The following is a 5,368-nucleotide window of genomic DNA, read 5'->3' as shown; positions in this document are numbered from 1 at the left end:
TGCATGAGTTTTAATATCACTATTAAAAATTTTCATTTTATATCTAGAATTTGTATATTTACTTTTATGAGACTTTTACTTCGTTTTTACTTTTTTTTTTAAAGATTTTATTTATTTATTTGACAGAGATAGAGACAGCCAGTGAGAGAGGGAACACAAGCAGGGGGAGTGGGAGAGGAAGAAGCAGGCTCATAGCGGAAGAGCCTGATGTGGGGCTCGATCCCAGAACGCCGGGATCACGCCCTGAGCCGAAGGCAGACGCTTAACCGCTGTGCCACCCAGGCGCCCCCGTTTTTACTTTTATTGTCCTTTTATCTTTGTTCATGTTTTAAGCCCCTTTAAAAAAAACACCTTATATTGAAGAAATTTGGCAGATAAAGGGAAAGGAGATGTAGGATAGCTAGATGAACTGTTTGTTCAAGAGAAGGTTTTTTTGGATAATGGAAGACTTTTTTATATTTTAAGGAAAAGAGGAAAAGGGCCAGACTGGGAAGCAGGAGAACTCTGGAGGGGGGAGGTGTGGGGAGGTGGTCTTCCCAGGTCTGGGAATCTGGTTAAGTCCCGTTTTAAATTTCTTTAATGTTTGTCAATATCTTCAGTATTGGAGACCTAGTTCTTTCCTCTTCAATTTCTATTGAAATTAGGTTTTGGAACGCTGTGCAACTTTATTTTTTTATATAGATATACACATATATTTTTTATTATGTTCAATTAGCCAGCATATAGTACATCATCAGTTTTTGATGTAGTGTTCAGCGATTCATTAGTTGTATAAAACCCAGTGCTCATCATAACATGTGCCCTCATTAATACCCATCACCCAGTTATCCCATCCCCTCACCCCCATCCCTTCTGTAACCCTCAGTTTGTTTCCTGGCGTCCAGAGCCTCTCATGGTTTGTCTCCCTCCGATTTCTTCCCCTTCAGTTTTCCCTCCCTTCCCCTGTGGTCTTCCGTGCTATTCCTTCTATTCCACATATGTGTGAAACCATATGATAATTGTCTTTCTCTGCTTGACTTATTTCACTTAGCATAATCCCTTCCAGTTCCATCTGTGTCAATACAAATGGTAGGTATTCATCCTTTCTGATGGCTGAGTCATATTCCATTGTATACATGAACCACATCTTTATTCATTCACCTATTGAAGGGCGCTGCAACTTTAGATTTTGTGCCCATGGATAGCTGAGTTTAATCCAGGGAATTTTCTGAGAATGAATTTTCATTTGCTTCCTCCCTGCTCTGGAGCGTTAACACTGGATGTTCTGAATAACACATTTGTTATATTTGCAATCCAAGTGGACTTGGAGGAACTCTCATCGGTACCAGATGTAAGGCAGAGAAGGGCTGCTTCATGGTCCCACGACTGCCTGTCACTTTTCTTAATGGGCCTGCTTTCCATTGTCTCTCAATATCAACTTCCCACCTGTTACGGACCCCAGGCCTGTGCCCCGCCCTGGCAGAGCAGGCAAAAACCCGTTATCCAGGTTATCACTCGATGTCTCAAGACCAGCACAGGCTTTCATCTCGCTTAATATCCTGGTCTGAGATCATCCTTCATATTTGGACCCTGGGATTACATTTATTTTAGCAGATGCCAGTAGGTATTTAAAGGAACATTTGCCTTAATTTATGCACAGTTTAAAGCAAGAGGTATTCATACTGACTAGCCCATCTTATCACCTACAGGAACAGTAGTCATGTTACATGTGTCAGGAATGTGATTTTCAGACTCTTCACACAGACAGTGTATTGGAAGAAAAAAGTATGTTGTCCATAATCTTGACTTTGTGACATGTTCGTTCTGTGTTGCTTACGATATTATGTTACAGGAAAAATAATAATTTTAATGTTTTGATTACATTTTTTAAAATGAAATAACACCATGCGGTGCCTGGGAGACTCAGTCGGTTAAGCATCTGCCCTTGACTCAGGTCATGATCCCAGGGTCCTGGGATTGAGACCCGCATCGGGTTCCCTGTGGGGAGCTTGCTTCTCCCTCCCCCTCTGCCCCTTCCCCCAACTCTGGCTCTGGCTCTCTCTTTCTCTCTCAAATGAGTAAATTTTTTAAAAATTAAATTGAAAAATCTTAAAAAAATGAAGTAACACCAGAATTTGATATTATAATCTTCACATTACTGAAGAGATATAACAGTAGTTAAAATTATTGACTTCCTGGTTTCTAAATCTGATGTATACAATTAAAGATTTGAATTCATATTCTATTCTGCTTCTTTGTACCTAAATTCATTTAAATATATATATATATATAGTCTCTAGGTTTTACATAAGGATTTATACATTTGCAAGGAGATAAATAATTCTTATATGTAAGCATTTTGCTGTTATTTGCTGATATTATAAATTATGTCTGGATCATTAAGACTGCAAGACTTACTATGAAATATGTGGAGATTTCTCTGACCTTGTACATGCTCACTATTTAAAATTCTCTCATACAGATATATTCTGTGCACACCTATAGACACACACATACACATGCGTTATTTTAATATGTTATTAAAGTCTTCAGATTGGTCATCTAGGTTTTGTGTTCTCTCTCTTTCACTTTTTTAACAACTTACTTGAATTAGCTGATCTATAACAAACTATACCTACTTGAAGCATACAAATGGGTTCTTTTCCACATATATACATGTCATGAAAATATCACATCACCCCCCAGCATTCCTTATGTCCTTTTGTAAATCTTGCTTCTGCTTTTCTTGTCCCTGTCCTCCACCTGCCGATAATCACTGATCTCCTTCCTATCACTTCAAAGTTCATTACTGGGTTAGGGGTCCAATTCCTGTGAATGAGATTCAAATGAAACCCCTGAATTATGTCATATAGGTGTATTGTTAAATGATCTACTATGTAGTTGTGAGCCATGTATACCAAAATAAACAGACTTAACAGAAAAAGCCTAAGTCCTTATATTTCAAATAACCCAGGGAGCACACCCTTTAGACTATGATTAATTGTTTTGAATTCAGTGCCTCGGATCATCTTTTAAAGGCATTAACTGTCACAGAATAATTACACATTTATTGTCATTCCACCCACATGGATTTTAAGAGCTTGATTATTTGTTTCTTGGTGCTGATTAGGACTGATGGTGGCATAGCCATTTCCCACAAACATTTGGACACACAGACACACAGGGTCATTGTTCCAGAACATTCTTGAAGAAGAGGAGACAATACAGTCTAAAATGTACATGACTACAAAGAAACTCATTAGTCTTGGTGGCCTTTTTTTCTGAGGACGCTTTTGGAGAAAGATTGGTGCTATGAAGATGCTGGTACAAAGGAATCTCACTTGAGAGGGCCATGAGCTCCATCAGGAAGACTTCTTGGAATATCACCAGTGCAAAATATATGTACCGAAGGAAGTAACTCATGGGATAAAGTGAGCAGGATTCAGGGACAAATAGATGGGCTGAGGTCACATTGGGGGGTGGCAAGAGTGGACATTAGGAAATGACCACTAATGGCCATGTTAAAGACCCATAGGAAGAGAATGCAGTGTATGTTTTGATGTGATGATTTATGTTCAAACTTTACCAGGTAGGACCTTTTGGGACTCAGGGTGAAGGCCTGGGTGACACTCAACAGGCAGGTAGTACAAAAAATAGGCCCCTCGTCAATCTGTACAAATAGATAACAGATTTACATTTTATGTCACCCCCAATTTTTTGGGGTCCCAAGATGTCTGTAGCCATGAATCCTATGGTTAGTAGCATGCCTATATGGATTAGGGCCAAGTGACCAATGATCAGGTCAGTTGGCTTAGGCCTGTGCTCAAGAAACAGGGTGTTGATGTGGAAGACAAGAAGAATGGTGTTGACTATGATCCCAATTTCAACTTTGGAGAAAAAGACATTCCTTATGTCAATAAAACTGGAATGTTTGTTATTTTTATTCATGTTTATGGTGGAAAATAAGCATGTAGTAGATGCCTGAGGAGAAGCTCAAGAAAACCTCTTTATCACAAATATGAACAACATCATCAGTTCAACCAGCACTATTGCCGTTCTCAAAATAGCTGGAGTAATTCCAGTGTGCTGCTTCCTACACTTTAGTGCACAAGACCACTCGAACATCCTCCTGAAAGCCATCCCCTGTATTTCCCTAGTTTTGTCACTTCCCAGTCTTCACTGGATTGTGTATTCCGTTGCTGGGCTCACATAGTACCTGAGTTTTCCCCTACAGTAAAAATAGCCAATTTGCCTTTGTACCTACAGAAACCTCATAAAAATGCTGGCTATATAGTAAGAGCTCTATAACTCTTGTAGAATTACAGTGAGGGGAATTGCCTGAACGTGGAAATCGGGCCCTTCCAAGCAAAAGGAGTCAATGAGATAACCATGCACACAGTTACATTAGTTCACCACTGTCTTTATTCTGATTCTGATTTATTTCCAGACCAAATAGTTTCCATATATAAAGACTAAATGTTGGTAAGAATGGTCGTAAAGTCAGCAGCTTGAACGTAAATGTATGATCTGATGTTTGGTGCAGGTGTGACCCTGATCAGCCACTTTAACACATCTGAGCTTCAGTTATCTTGCATGTAAAACAAGGATAACTACAGTACCTATATCCTAAAGATATTATGAGAAGAAACAGATTAAGTCAATATATCAAACATAGACAAGTGCCTGATGCATAGGGATTGCTATAGAGATGTTAGCTATTATTTTTATTATTATTCAGTTCCTCATATGTGTGGCTTAGGAGAATTGATGCAATTCTTTATTAATTCCCTAGCTCTGTCCCTGCCTAGAGAGAGAGGAGAAACAATTACCAAAATAGTACATCGTTTTAACAAACTATGTTCATAGGACATTGGTGGAATTTTACTCTTTTCTCAGAATCCCCCAAGACAATTTCACATCTTATGTGTATTTTCATTATTATGCCAGAGGTGGGGGGGCACTTTTAAGTGAGCGGAATCAAGTTTCAATCATTTTCAGGAACACATTCCCAGAATTCTTTTCTTTCTATTCTTTGGCACATGGTACCAGGGTAGGAAACATAACAGCAATTTAAATAGATTCCGGGTCATTTTCTTGAAAGGTTTTAATCAGAAGACTGGTATCCACCCCACCCTGAAAGCTGTTTCTCCACAGAAGTTCAAGCATGCAGTTCTCTTTCAAGTAACCACTGGTATCTCATGAGGACCAAATGTAATAAAATTTATACTAGAGAGCTAGGTGATGGCCCTATTCAAGGAATATTTTCCCTGTGCAATGCAAGTATTTACTTTAATTCAAGCCTTAGAAATATGAGGTACATAACATTGTAAAATGGATCTAGACACATATTTTCACAGATTTGTCATCTATAAATCAAGAATGTAAGGCT

The 5,368-nt window shown here is 38.7% G+C and overlaps 1 pseudogene; it reads right to left on the bottom strand.

Annotated features, from left to right (window-relative positions):
* Window positions 1-3,052: 3,052 nt before the first annotated feature.
* Window positions 3,053-3,927, bottom strand: LOC130543649 (vomeronasal type-1 receptor 90-like; annotated as a pseudogene).
* Window positions 3,928-5,368: the final 1,441 nt, after the last annotated feature.

This window comes from Ursus arctos, unplaced genomic scaffold (assembly GCF_023065955.2).
Source record: "Ursus arctos isolate Adak ecotype North America unplaced genomic scaffold, UrsArc2.0 scaffold_14, whole genome shotgun sequence".
Taxonomy (NCBI): Eukaryota; Metazoa; Chordata; class Mammalia; order Carnivora; family Ursidae; genus Ursus; species Ursus arctos.
Note: the sequence above shows the minus strand (reverse complement) of the source record. Positions and strands in the feature narration are given on the sequence as shown.